The 15,212-nt window shown below is 45.1% G+C and overlaps 4 non-coding genes across 4 annotated transcripts; all 4 read right to left on the reverse strand.

Annotated features, from left to right (window-relative positions):
* Window positions 1–6,057: 6,057 nt before the first annotated feature.
* trnar-ccu (transfer RNA arginine (anticodon CCU)) lies at window positions 6,058–6,130 on the reverse strand. The gene has a single exon. It is a non-coding gene; the product is annotated as a tRNA-Arg (tRNA).
* Window positions 6,131–7,747: 1,617 nt separating this feature from the next.
* Window positions 7,748–7,820, reverse strand: trnar-ccu (transfer RNA arginine (anticodon CCU)). Its single transcript has one exon. It is a non-coding gene; the product is annotated as a tRNA-Arg (tRNA).
* Window positions 7,821–9,437: 1,617 nt separating this feature from the next.
* Window positions 9,438–9,510, reverse strand: trnar-ccu (transfer RNA arginine (anticodon CCU)). Its single transcript has one exon. It is a non-coding gene; the product is annotated as a tRNA-Arg (tRNA).
* A 3,556-nt stretch (window positions 9,511–13,066) lies between these two features.
* On the reverse strand, window positions 13,067–13,139 carry trnar-ccu (transfer RNA arginine (anticodon CCU)). The gene has a single exon. It is a non-coding gene; the product is annotated as a tRNA-Arg (tRNA).
* Between the last annotated feature and the right edge of the window lie 2,073 nt (window positions 13,140–15,212).

Raw genomic sequence — 15,212 nt, forward strand, 5'->3', positions numbered from 1 at the left:
TGGCAGGCACTGACAAATGCCCATGAAATTACGAATTTTTTATTTTTGTTCGTACTCCATTGCTAAAAAAACAGGTTAGCGGATGATGGTTTCGATCCATCGACCTCTGGGTTATGGGCCCAGCACGCTTCCGCTGCGCCACTCTGCTTCCAACCACCCAAGATTGGACCCACAAACCCTGACTTAGGAGTACAGTATCTTATCCATTAGGCCACTGGGGCACTGTGTTATCAGTATGACCTATATGAACTGATAGAAGAGGTAAAAACATATATAATGGCAGGCACTGACAAATGCCCATGAAATTACGAATTTTTTATTTTTGTTCATACTCCATTGCTAAAAAAACATGTTAGCAGAGGATGGTTTCGATCCATCGACCTCTGGGTTATGGGACCAGCACGCTTCCGCTTCGCCACTCTGCTTCCAACCACCCCAGATGGGACTTGAACCCACAATCCCTGGCTTAGGAGGCTAGTGCCTTATCCAGTAGGCCACTGGGGCACTGTGTTCTCAGTATGACCTATACGAACTGATAGAAGAGGTAAAAAAATATATAATGGCAGGCACTGACAAATGCCCATGAAATTAAGATTTTTTTTATTTTTGTTCGTACTCCATTGCTAAAAAAAACAGGTTAGCAGAGGATGGTTTCGATCCATCGACCTCTGGGTTATGGGCCCAGCACGCTTCAGCTGCGCTACTCAGATTCCAACCACCCCAGATGGGACTTGAACCCACAATCCCTGGCTTAGGAGGCAAGTGCCTTATCCATTAGGCCACCGGGGCACTGTGTTCTCAGTATGACCTATACGAACTGATAGAAGAGGTAAAAAAATATATAATGGCAGGCACTGACAAATGCCCATGAAATTACGAATTTTTTATTTTTGTTCGTACTCCATTGCTAAAAAAACAGGTTAGCAGATGATGGTTTCGATCCATCGACCTCTGGGTTATGGGCCCAGCACGCTTCCGCTGCGCCACTCTGCTTCCAACCACCCAAGATTGGACCCACAAACCCTGACTTAGGAGTACAGTATCTTATCCATTAGGCCACTGGGGCACTGTGTTATCAGTATGACCTATATGAACTGATAGAAGAGGTAAAAACATATATAATGGCAGGCACTGACAAATGCCCATGAAATTACGAATTTTTTATTTTTGTTCATACTCCATTGCTAAAAAAACATGTTAGCAGAGGATGGTTTCGATCCATCGACCTCTGGGTTATGGGCCCAGCACGCTTCCGCTGAGCCACTCTACTTCCAACCACCCCAGATGGGACTTGACCCCACAATCCCTGGCTTAGGAGGCCAGTGCCTTATCCAGTAGGCCACTGGGACACTGTGTTCTCAGTATGACCTATACGAACTGATAGAAGAGGTAAAAAAATATAAAATTGCAGACACTGACAAATGCACATGAAATTACGATTTTTTTTATTTTTGTTCGTACTCCATTGCTAAAAAAAACAGGTTAGCAGAGGATGGTTTCGATCCATCGACCTCTGGGTTATGGGCCCAGCACGCTTCCTCTGCGCCACTCTGCTTCCAATTAGCCCAGATGGGACTTGAACCCACAATCCCTGGCTTAGGAGGCCAGTGCCTTATCCATTAGGCCACTGGGGCACTGTGTTCTCAGTATGACCTATACGAACTGATAGAAGAGGTAAAAAAATATATAAAGGCAGGCACTGACAAATGCCCATGAAATTACGAATTTTTTATTTTTGTTCGTACTCCATTGCTAAAAAAACAGGTTAGCAGATGATGGTTTCGATCCATCGACCTCTGGGTTATGGGCCCAGCACGCTTCCGCTGCGCCACTCTGCTTCCAACCACCCAAGATTGGACCCACAAACCCTGACTTAGGAGTACAGTATCTTATCCATTAGGCAACTGGGGCACTGTGTTCTCAGTGTGACCTATACGAACTGATAGAAGAGGTAAAAAAATATATAATGGCAGGCACTGACAAATGCCCATGAAATTACGAATTTTTTATTTTTGTTCGTACTCCATTGCTAAAAAAACAGGTTAGCGGATGATGGTTTCGATCCATCGACCTCTGGGTTATGGGCCCAGCACGCTTCCGCTGCGCCACTCTGCTTCCAACCACCCCAGATGGGACTTGAACCCACAATTCCTGGCTTAGGAGGCTAGTGCCTTATCCAGTAGGCCACTGGGGCACTGTGTTCTCAGTATGACCTATACGAACTGATAGAAGAGGTAAAAAAATATATAATGGCAGGCACTGACAAATGCCCATGAAAATACGATTTTTTTTATTTTTGTTCGTACTCCATTGCTAAAAAAAACAGGTTAGCCGAGGATGGTTTCGATCCATCGACCTCTGGGTTATGGGCCCAGCAGGCTTCCGCTGCGCCACTCTGCTTTCAACCACCCCAGATGGGACTTGAACCCACAATCCCTGGCTTAGGAGGCAAGTGCCTTATCCATTAGGCCACTGGGGCACTGTGTTCTCAGTATGACCTATACGAACTGATAGAAGAGGTAAAAAATATATAATGGCAGGCACTGACAAATGCCCATGAAATTACGAATTTTTTATTTTTGTTCGTACTCCATTGCTAAAAAAACAGGTTAGCAGATGATGGTTTCGATCCATCGACCTCTGGGTTATGGGCCCAGCACGCTTCCTGGGGAACTCTACTTCCAACCACCCAAGATTGGACCCACAAACCCTGACTTAGGAGTACAGTATCTTATCCATTAGGCAACTGGGGCACTGTGTTCTCAGTGTGACCTATACGAACTGATAGAAGAGGTAAAAACATATATAATGGCAGGCACTGACAAATGCCCATGAAATTACGAATTTTTTATTTTTGTTCGTACTCCATTGCTAAAAAAACAGGTTAGCGGATGATGGTTTCGATCCATCGACCTCTGGGTTATGGGCCCAGCACGCTTCCGCTGCGCCACTCTGCTTCCAACCACCCAAGATTGGACCCACAAACCCTGACTTAGGAGTACAGTATCTTATCCATTAGGCCACTGGGGCACTGTGTTATCAGTATGACCTATATGAACTGATAGAAGAGGTAAAAACATATATAATGGCAGGCACTGACAAATGCCCATGAAATTACGAATTTTTTATTTTTGTTCATACTCCATTGCTAAAAAAACATGTTAGCAGAGGATGGTTTCGATCCATCGACCTCTGGGTTATGGGACCAGCACGCTTCCGCTTCGCCACTCTGCTTCCAACCACCCCAGATGGGACTTGAACCCACAATCCCTGGCTTAGGAGGCTAGTGCCTTATCCAGTAGGCCACTGGGGCACTGTGTTCTCAGTATGACCTATACGAACTGATAGAAGAGGTAAAAAAATATATAATGGCAGGCACTGACAAATGCCCATGAAATTACGATTTTTTTTATTTTTGTTCGTACTCCATTGCTAAAAAAAACAGGTTAGCAGAGGATGGTTTCGATCCATCGACCTCTGGGTTATGGGCCCAGCACGCTTCAGCTGCGCTACTCAGATTCCAACCACCCCAGATGGGACTTGAACCCACAATCCCTGGCTTAGGAGGCAAGTGCCTTATCCATTAGGCCACCGGGGCACTGTGTTCTCAGTATGACCTATACGAACTGATAGAAGAGGTAAAAAAATATATAATGGCAGGCACTGACAAATGCCCATGAAATTACGAATTTTTTATTTTTGTTCGTACTCCATTGCTAAAAAAACAGGTTAGCAGATGATGGTTTCGATCCATCGACCTCTGGGTTATGGGCCCAGCACGCTTCCGCTGCGCCACTCTGCTTCCAACCACCCAAGATTGGACCCACAAACCCTGACTTAGGAGTACAGTATCTTATCCATTAGGCCACTGGGGCACTGTGTTATCAGTATGACCTATATGAACTGATAGAAGAGGTAAAAACATATATAATGGCAGGCACTGACAAATGCCCATGAAATTACGAATTTTTTATTTTTGTTCATACTCCATTGCTAAAAAAACATGTTAGCAGAGGATGGTTTCGATCCATCGACCTCTGGGTTATGGGCCCAGCACGCTTCCGCTGAGCCACTCTACTTCCAACCACCCCAGATGGGACTTGACCCCACAATCCCTGGCTTAGGAGGCCAGTGCCTTATCCAGTAGGCCACTGGGACACTGTGTTCTCAGTATGACCTATACGAACTGATAGAAGAGGTAAAAAAATATATAATTGCAGACACTGACAAATGCACATGAAATTACGATTTTTTTTATTTTTGTTCGTACTCCATTGCTAAAAAAAACAGGTTAGCAGAGGATGGTTTCGATCCATCGACCTCTGGGTTATGGGCCCAGCACGCTTCCTCTGCGCCACTCTGCTTCCAATTAGCCCAGATGGGACTTGAACCCACAATCCCTGGCTTAGGAGGCCAGTGCCTTATCCATTAGGCCACTGGGGCACTGTGTTCTCAGTATGACCTATACGAACTGATAGAAGAGGTAAAAAAATATATAAAGGCAGGCACTGACAAATGCCCATGAAATTACGAATTTTTTATTTTTGTTCGTACTCCATTGCTAAAAAAACAGGTTAGCAGATGATGGTTTCGATCCATCGACCTCTGGGTTATGGGCCCAGCACGCTTCCGCTGCGCCACTCTGCTTCCAACCACCCAAGATTGGACCCACAAACCCTGACTTAGGAGTACAGTATCTTATCCATTAGGCAACTGGGGCACTGTGTTCTCAGTGTGACCTATACGAACTGATAGAAGAGGTAAAAAAATATATAATGGCAGGCACTGACAAATGCCCATGAAATTACGAATTTTTTATTTTTGTTCGTACTCCATTGCTAAAAAAACAGGTTAGCGGATGATGGTTTCGATCCATCGACCTCTGGGTTATGGGCCCAGCACGCTTCCGCTGCGCCACTCTGCTTCCAACCACCCCAGATGGGACTTGAACCCACAATTCCTGGCTTAGGAGGCTAGTGCCTTATCCAGTAGGCCACTGGGGCACTGTGTTCTCAGTATGACCTATACGAACTGATAGAAGAGGTAAAAAAATATATAATGGCAGGCACTGACAAATGCCCATGAAAATACGATTTTTTTTATTTTTGTTCGTACTCCATTGCTGAAAAAAACAGGTTAGCCGAGGATGGTTTCGATCCATCGACCTCTGGGTTATGGGCCCAGCAGGCTTCCGCTGCGCCACTCTGCTTTCAACCACCCCAGATGGGACTTGAACCCACAATCCCTGGCTTAGGAGGCAAGTGCCTTATCCATTAGGCCACTGGGGCACTGTGTTCTCAGTATGACCTATACGAACTGATAGAAGAGGTAAAAAATATATAATGGCAGGCACTGACAAATGCCCATGAAATTACGAATTTTTTATTTTTGTTCGTACTCCATTGCTAAAAAAACAGGTTAGCAGATGATGGTTTCGATCCATCGACCTCTGGGTTATGGGCCCAGCACGCTTCCTGGGGCACTCTACTTCCAACCACCCAAGATTGGACCCACAAACCCTGACTTAGGAGTACAGTATCTTATCCATTAGGCAACTGGGGCACTGTGTTCTCAGTGTGACCTATACGAACTGATAGAAGAGGTAAAAAAATATATAATGGCAGGCACTGACAAATGCCCATGAAATTACGAATTTTTTATTTTTGTTCGTACTCCATTGCTAAAAAAACAGGTTAGCGGATGATGGTTTCGATCCATCGACCTCTGGGTTATGGGCCCAGCACGCTTCCGCTGCGCCACTCTGCTTCCAACCACCCCAGATGGGACTTGAACCCACAATTCCTGGCTTAGGAGGCTAGTGCCTTATCCAGTAGGCCACTGGGGCACTGTGTTCTCAGTATGACCTATACGAACTGATAGAAGAGGTAAAAAAATATATAATGGCAGGCACTGACAAATGCCCATGAAAATACGATTTTTTTTATTTTTGTTCGTACTCCATTGCTAAAAAAAACAGGTTAGCCGAGGATGGTTTCGATCCATCGACCTCTGGGTTATGGGCCCAGCACGTTTCCGCTGCGCCACTCTGCTTTCAACCACCCCAGATGGGACTTGAACCCACAACCCCTGGCTTAGGAGGCCAGTGCCTTATCCATTAGGCCACTGGGGCACTGTGTTCTCAGTATGATCTATACGAACTGATAGAAGAGGTAAAAAAATATATAATGGCAGGCACTGACAAATGCCCATGAAATTACGAATTTTTTATTTTTGTTCGTACTCCATTGCTAAAAAAACAGGTTAGCAGATGATGGTTTCGATCCATCGACCTCTGGGTTATGGGCCCAGCACGCTTCCGCTGCGCCACTCTGCTTCCAACCACCCAAGATTGGACCCACAAACCCTGACTTAGGAGTACAGTATCTTATCCATTAGGCAACTGGGGCACTGTGTTCTCAGTGTGACCTATACGAACTGATAGAAGAGGTAAAAAAATATATAATGGCAGGCACTGACAAATGCCCATGAAATTACGAATTTTTTATTTTTGTTCGTACTCCATTGCTAAAAAAACAGGTTAGCGGATGATGGTTTCGATCCATCGACCTCTGGGTTATGGGCCCAGCACGCTTCCGCTGCGCCACTCTGCTTCCAACCACCACAGATGGGACTTGAACCCACAATCCCTGGCTTAGGAGGCTAGTGCCTTATCCAGTAGGCCACTGGGGCACTGTGTTCTCAGTATGACCTATACGAACTGATAGAAGAGGTAAAAAAATATATAATGGCAGGCACTGACAAATGCCCATGAAATTACGATTTTTTTTATTTTTGTTCGTACTCCATTGCTAAAAAAAACAGGTTAGCCGAGGATGGTTTCGATCCATCGACCTCTGGGTTATGGGCCCAGCACGCTTCCGCTGCGCAACTCTGCTTCCAACCACCCCAGATGGGACTTGAACCCACAATCCCTGGCTTAGGAGGGAAGTGCCTTATCCATTAGGCCACTGGGGCACTGTGTTCTCAGTATGACCTATACGAACTGATAGAAGAGGGAAAAAAATATATAATGGCAGGCACTGACAAATGCCCATGAAATTACGAATTTTTTATTTTTGTTCGTACTCCATTGCTAAAAAAACAGGTTAGCAGAGGATGGTTTCGATCCATCGACCTCTGGGTTATGGGCCCAGCACGCTTCCGCTGCGCCACTCTGCTTCCAACCACCCAAGATTGGACCCACAAACCCTGACTTAGGAGTACAGTATCTTATCCATTAGGCAACTGGGGCACTGTGTTCTCAGTGTGACCTATACGAACTGATAGAAGAGGTAAAAAAATATATAATGGCAGGCACTGACAAATGCCCATGAAATTACGAATTTTTTATTTTTGTTCGTACTCCATTGCTAAAAAAACAGGTTAGCGGATGATGGTTTCGATCCATCGACCTCTGGGTTATGGGCCCAGCACGCTTCCGCTGCGCCACTCTGCTTCCAACCACCCCAGATGGGACTTGAACCCACAATTCCTGGCTTAGGAGGCTAGTGCCTTATCCAGTAGGCCACTGGGGCACTGTGTTCTCAGTATGACCTATACGAACTGATAGAAGAGGTAAAAAAATATATAATGGCAGGCACTGACAAATGCCCATGAAAATACGATTTTTTTTATTTTTGTTCGTACTCCATTGCTAAAAAAAACAGGTTAGCCGAGGATGGTTTCGATCCATCGACCTCTGGGTTATGGGCCCAGCACGCTTCCGCTGCGCCACTCTGCTTTCAACCACCACAGATGGGACTTGAACCCACAACCCCTGGCTTAGGAGGCCAGTGCCTTATCCATTAGGCCACTGGGGCACTGTGTTCTCAGTATGATCTATACGAACTGATAGAAGAGGTAAAAAAATATATAATGGCAGGCACTGACAAATGCCCATGAAATTACGAATTTTTTATTTTTGTTCGTACTCCATTGCTAAAAAAACAGGTTAGCAGATGATGGTTTCGATCCATCGACCTCAGGGTTATGGGCCCAGCACGCTTCCGCTGCGCCACTCTGCTTCCAACCACCCAAGATTGGACCCACAAACCCTGACTTAGGAGTACAGTATCTTATCCATTAGGCAACTGGGGCACTGTGTTCTCAGTGTGACCTATACGAACTGATAGAAGAGGTAAAAAAATATATAATGGCAGGCACTGACAAATGCCCATGAAATTACGAATTTTTTATTTTTGTTCGTACTCCATTGCTAAAAAAACAGGTTAGCGGATGATGGTTTCGATCCATCGACCTCTGGGTTATGGGCCCAGCACGCTTCCGCTGCGCCACTCTGCTTCCAACCACCACAGATGGGACTTGAACCCACAATCCCTGGCTTAGGAGGCTAGTGCCTTATCCAGTAGGCCACTGGGGCACTGTGTTCTCAGTATGACCTATACGAACTGATAGAAGAGGTAAAAAAATATATAATGGCAGGCACTGACAAATGCCCATGAAATTACGATTTTTTTTATTTTTGTTCGTACTCCATTGCTAAAAAAAACAGGTTAGCCGAGGATGGTTTCGATCCATCGACCTCTGGGTTATGGGCCCAGCACGCTTCCGCTGCGCAACTCTGCTTCCAACCACCCCAGATGGGACTTGAACCCACAATCCCTGGCTTAGGAGGGAAGTGCCTTATCCATTAGGCCACTGGGGCACTGTGTTCTCAGTATGACCTATACGAACTGATAGAAGAGGGAAAAAAATATATAATGGCAGGCACTGACAAATGCCCATGAAATTACGAATTTTTTATTTTTGTTCGTACTCCATTGCTAAAAAAACAGGTTAGCAGAGGATGGTTTCGATCCATCGACCTCTGGGTTATGGGCCCAGCACGCTTCCGCTGCGCCACTCTGCTTCCAACCACCCAAGATTGGACCCACAAACCCTGACTTAGGAGTACAGTATCTTATCCATTAGGCAACTGGGGCACTGTGTTCTCAGTGTGACCTATACGAACTGATAGAAGAGGTAAAAAAATATATAATGGCAGGCACTGACAAATGCCCATGAAATTACGAATTTTTTATTTTTGTTCGTACTCCATTGCTAAAAAAACAGGTTAGCGGATGATGGTTTCGATCCATCGACCTCTGGGTTATGGGCCCAGCACGCTTCCGCTGCGCCACTCTGCTTCCAACCACCCCAGATGGGACTTGAACCCACAATTCCTGGCTTAGGAGGCTAGTGCCTTATCCAGTAGGCCACTGGGGCACTGTGTTCTCAGTATGACCTATACGAACTGATAGAAGAGGTAAAAAAATATATAATGGCAGGCACTGACAAATGCCCATGAAAATACGATTTTTTTTATTTTTGTTCGTACTCCATTGCTAAAAAAAACAGGTTAGCCGAGGATGGTTTCGATCCATCGACCTCTGGGTTATGGGCCCAGCACGCTTCCGCTGCGCCACTCTGCTTTCAACCACCCCAGATGGGACTTGAACCCACAACCCCTGGCTTAGGAGGCCAGTGCCTTATCCATTAGGCCACTGGGGCACTGTGTTCTCAGTATGATCTATACGAACTGATAGAAGAGGTAAAAAAATATATAATGGCAGGCACTGACAAATGCCCATGAAATTACGAATTTTTTATTTTTGTTCGTACTCCATTGCTAAAAAAACAGGTTAGCAGATGATGGTTTCGATCCATCGACCTCTGGGTTATGGGCCCAGCACGCTTCCGCTGCGCCACTCTGCTTCCAACCACCCAAGATTGGACCCACAAACCCTGACTTAGGAGTACAGTATCTTATCCATTAGGCAACTGGGGCACTGTGTTCTCAGTGTGACCTATACGAACTGATAGAAGAGGTAAAAAAATATATAATGGCAGGCACTGACAAATGCCCATGAAATTACGAATTTTGTATTTTTGTTCGTACTCCATTGCTAAAAAAACAGGTTAGCGGATGATGGTTTCGATCCATCGACCTCTGGGTTATGGGCCCAGCACGCTTCCGCTGCGCCACTCTGCTTCCAACCACCCAAGATTGGACCCACAAACCCTGACTTAGGAGTACAGTATCTTATCCATTAGGCAACTGGGGCACTGTGTTCTCAGTGTGACCTATACGAACTGATAGAAGAGGTAAAAAAATACATAATGGCAAGCACTGACAAATGCCCATGAAATTACGATTTTTTTATTTTTGTTCGTACTCCATTGCTAAAAAAACAGGTTAGCAGATGATGGTTTCGATCCATCGACCTCTGGGTTATGGGCCAAGCACGCTTCCGCTGCGCCACTCTGCTTCCAACCACCCAAGCTTGGACCCACAAACCCTGACTTAGGAGTACAGTATCTTATCCATTAGGCCACTGGGGCACTGTGTTATCAGTATGACCTATATGAACTGATAGAAGAGGTAAAAAAATATATAATGGCAGGCACTGACAAATGCCCATGAAAATACGAATTTTTTATTTTTGTTCGTACTCCATTGCTAAAAAAACAGGTTAGCAGATGATGGTTTCGATCCATCGACCTCTGGGTTATGGGCCCAGCACGCTTCCGCTGCGCCACTCTGCTTCCAACCACCCAAGATTGGACCCACAAACCCTGACTTAGGAGTACAGTATCTTATCCATTAGGCCACTGGGGCACTGTGTTATCAGTATGACCTATATGAACTGATAGAAGAGGTAAAAAAATATATAATGGCAGGCACTGACAAATGCCCATGAAATTACGAATTTTTTATTTTTGTTCGTACTCCATTGCTAAAAAAACAGGTTAGCAGATGATGGTTTCGATCCATCGACCTCTGGGTTATGGGCCCAGCACGCTTCCGCTGCGCCACTCTGCTTCCAACCACCCAACATTGGACCCACAAACCCTGACTTAGGAGTACAGTATCTTATCCATTAGGCCACTGGGGCACTGTGTTATCAGTATGACCTATATGAACTGATAGAAGAGGTAAAAACATATATAATGGTAGGCACTGACAAATGCCCATGAAATTACAATTTTTTTATTTTTGTTCGTACTCCATTGCTAAAAAAACAGGTTAGCCGAGGATGGTTTCGATCCATCGACCTCTGGGTTATGGGCCCAGCACGCTTCCGCTGCGCCACTCTGCTTCCAACCACCCAAGATTGGACCCACAAACCCTGACTTAGGAGTACAGTATCTTATCCATTAGGCCACTGGGGCACTGTGTTATCAGTATGACCTATATGAACTGATAGAAGAGGTAAAAAAATATATAATGGCAGGCACTGACAAATGCCCATGAAATTACGAATTTTTTATTTTTGTTCGTACTCCATTGCTAAAAAAACAGGTTAGCAGATGATGGTTTCGATCCATCGACCTCTGGGTTATGGGCCCAGCACGCTTCCGCTGCGCCACTCTGCTTCCAACCACCCAACATTGGACCCACAAACCCTGACTTAGGAGTACAGTATCTTATCCATTAGGCCACTGGGGCACTGTGTTATCAGTATGACCTATATGAACTGATAGAAGAGGTAAAAACATATATAATGGCAGGCACTGACAAATGCCCATGAAATTACAAATTTTTTATTTTTGTTCGTACTCCATTGCTAAAAAAACAGGTTAGCAGAGGATGGTTTCGATCCATCGACCTCTGGGTTATGGGCCCAGCACGCTTCCGCTGCGCCACTCTGCTTCCAACCACCCAAGATTGGACCCACAAACCCTGACTTAGGAGTACAGTATCTTATCCATTAGGCAACTGGGGCACTGTGTTCTCAGTGTGACCTATACGAACTGATAGAAGAGGTAAAAAAATATATAATGGCAGGCACTGACAAATGCCCATGAAATTACGAATTTTTTATTTTTGTTCGTACTCCATTGCTAAAAAAACAGGTTAGCGGATGATGGTTTCGATCCATCAACCTCTGGGTTATGGGCCCAGCACGCTTCCGCTGCGCCACTCTGCTTCCAACCACCACAGATGGGACTTGAACCCACAATCCCTGGCTTAGGAGGCTAGTGCCTTATCCAGTAGGCCACTGGGGCACTGTGTTCTCAGTATGACCTATACGAACTGATAGAAGAGGTAAAAAAATATATAATGGCAGGCACTGACAAATGCCCATGAAATTACGATTTTTTTTATTTTTGTTCGTACTCCATTGCTAAAAAAAACAGGTTAGCCGAGGATGGTTTCGATCCATCGACCTCTGGGTTATGGGCCCAGCACGCTTCCGCTGCGCAACTCTGCTTCCAACCACCCCAGATGGGACTTGAACCCACAATCCCTGGCTTAGGAGGGAAGTGCCTTATCCATTAGGCCACTGGGGCACTGTGTTCTCAGTATGACCTATACGAACTGATAGAAGAGGGAAAAAAATATATAATGGCAGGCACTGACAAATGCCCATGAAATTACGAATTTTTTATTTTTGTTCGTACTCCATTGCTAAAAAAACAGGTTAGCAGAGGATGGTTTCGATCCATCGACCTCTGGGTTATGGGCCCAGCACGCTTCCGCTGCGCCACTCTGCTTCCAACCACCCAAGATTGGACCCACAAACCCTGACTTAGGAGTACAGTATCTTATCCATTAGGCAACTGGGGCACTGTGTTCTCAGTGTGACCTATACGAACTGATAGAAGAGGTAAAAAAATATATAATGGCAGGCACTGACAAATGCCCATGAAATTACGAATTTTTTATTTTTGTTCGTACTCCATTGCTAAAAAAACAGGTTAGCGGATGATGGTTTCGATCCATCGACCTCTGGGTTATGGGCCCAGCACGCTTCCGCTGCGCCACTCTGCTTCCAACCACCCCAGATGGGACTTGAACCCACAATTCCTGGCTTAGGAGGCTAGTGCCTTATCCAGTAGGCCACTGGGGCACTGTGTTCTCAGTATGACCTATACGAACTGATAGAAGAGGTAAAAAAATATATAATGGCAGGCACTGACAAATGCCCATGAAAATACGATTTTTTTTATTTTTGTTCGTACTCCATTGCTAAAAAAAACAGGTTAGCCGAGGATGGTTTCGATCCATCGACCTCTGGGTTATGGGCCCAGCACGCTTCCGCTGCGCCACTCTGCTTTCAACCACCCCAGATGGGACTTGAACCCACAACCCCTGGCTTAGGAGGCCAGTGCCTTATCCATTAGGCCACTGGGGCACTGTGTTCTCAGTATGATCTATACGAACTGATAGAAGAGGTAAAAAAATATATAATGGCAGGCACTGACAAATGCCCATGAAATTACGAATTTTTTATTTTTGTTCGTACTCCATTGCTAAAAAAACAGGTTAGCAGATGATGGTTTCGATCCATCGACCTCTGGGTTATGGGCCCAGCACGCTTCCGCTGCGCCACTCTGCTTCCAACCACCCAAGATTGGACCCACAAACCCTGACTTAGGAGTACAGTATCTTATCCATTAGGCAACTGGGGCACTGTGTTCTCAGTGTGACCTATACGAACTGATAGAAGAGGTAAAAAAATATATAATGGCAGGCACTGACAAATGCCCATGAAATTACGAATTTTGTATTTTTGTTCGTACTCCATTGCTAAAAAAACAGGTTAGCGGATGATGGTTTCGATCCATCGACCTCTGGGTTATGGGCCCAGCACGCTTCCGCTGCGCCACTCTGCTTCCAACCACCCAAGATTGGACCCACAAACCCTGACTTAGGAGTACAGTATCTTATCCATTAGGCAACTGGGGCACTGTGTTCTCAGTGTGACCTATACGAACTGATAGAAGAGGTAAAAAAATACATAATGGCAAGCACTGACAAATGCCCATGAAATTACGATTTTTTTATTTTTGTTCGTACTCCATTGCTAAAAAAACAGGTTAGCAGATGATGGTTTCGATCCATCGACCTCTGGGTTATGGGCCAAGCACGCTTCCGCTGCGCCACTCTGCTTCCAACCACCCAAGCTTGGACCCACAAACCCTGACTTAGGAGTACAGTATCTTATCCATTAGGCCACTGGGGCACTGTGTTATCAGTATGACCTATATGAACTGATAGAAGAGGTAAAAAAATATATAATGGCAGGCACTGACAAATGCCCATGAAAATACGAATTTTTTATTTTTGTTCGTACTCCATTGCTAAAAAAACAGGTTAGCAGATGATGGTTTCGATCCATCGACCTCTGGGTTATGGGCCCAGCACGCTTCCGCTGCGCCACTCTGCTTCCAACCACCCAAGATTGGACCCACAAACCCTGACTTAGGAGTACAGTATCTTATCCATTAGGCCACTGGGGCACTGTGTTATCAGTATGACCTATATGAACTGATAGAAGAGGTAAAAAAATATATAATGGCAGGCACTGACAAATGCCCATGAAATTACGAATTTTTTATTTTTGTTCGTACTCCATTGCTAAAAAAACAGGTTAGCAGATGATGGTTTCGATCCATCGACCTCTGGGTTATGGGCCCAGCACGCTTCCGCTGCGCCACTCTGCTTCCAACCACCCAACATTGGACCCACAAACCCTGACTTAGGAGTACAGTATCTTATCCATTAGGCCACTGGGGCACTGTGTTATCAGTATGACCTATATGAACTGATAGAAGAGGTAAAAACATATATAATGGTAGGCACTGACAAATGCCCATGAAATTACAATTTTTTTATTTTTGTTCGTACTCCATTGCTAAAAAAACAGGTTAGCCGAGGATGGTTTCGATCCATCGACCTCTGGGTTATGGGCCCAGCACGCTTCCGCTGCGCCACTCTGCTTCCAACCACCCAAGATTGGACCCACAAACCCTGACTTAGGAGTACAGTATCTTATCCATTAGGCCACTGGGGCACTGTGTTATCAGTATGACCTATATGAACTGATAGAAGAGGTAAAAAAATATATAATGGCAGGCACTGACAAATGCCCATGAAATTACGAATTTTTTATTTTTGTTCGTACTCCATTGCTAAAAAAACAGGTTAGCAGATGATGGTTTCGATCCATCGACCTCTGGGTTATGGGCCCAGCACGCTTCCGCTGCGCCACTCTGCTTCCAACCACCCAACATTGGACCCACAAACCCTGACTTAGGAGTACAGTATCTTATCCATTAGGCCACTGGGGCACTGTGTTATCAGTATGACCTATATGAACTGATAGAAGAGGTAAAAACATATATAATGGCAGGCACTGACAAATGCCCATGAAATTACAAATTTTTTATTTTTGTTCGTACTCCATTGCTAAAAAAACAGGTTA

The sequence above is a fragment of the Salvelinus fontinalis genome, unplaced genomic scaffold, assembly GCF_029448725.1.
Source record: "Salvelinus fontinalis isolate EN_2023a unplaced genomic scaffold, ASM2944872v1 scaffold_0195, whole genome shotgun sequence".
In the NCBI taxonomy this organism is placed as follows: Eukaryota; Metazoa; Chordata; class Actinopteri; order Salmoniformes; family Salmonidae; genus Salvelinus; species Salvelinus fontinalis.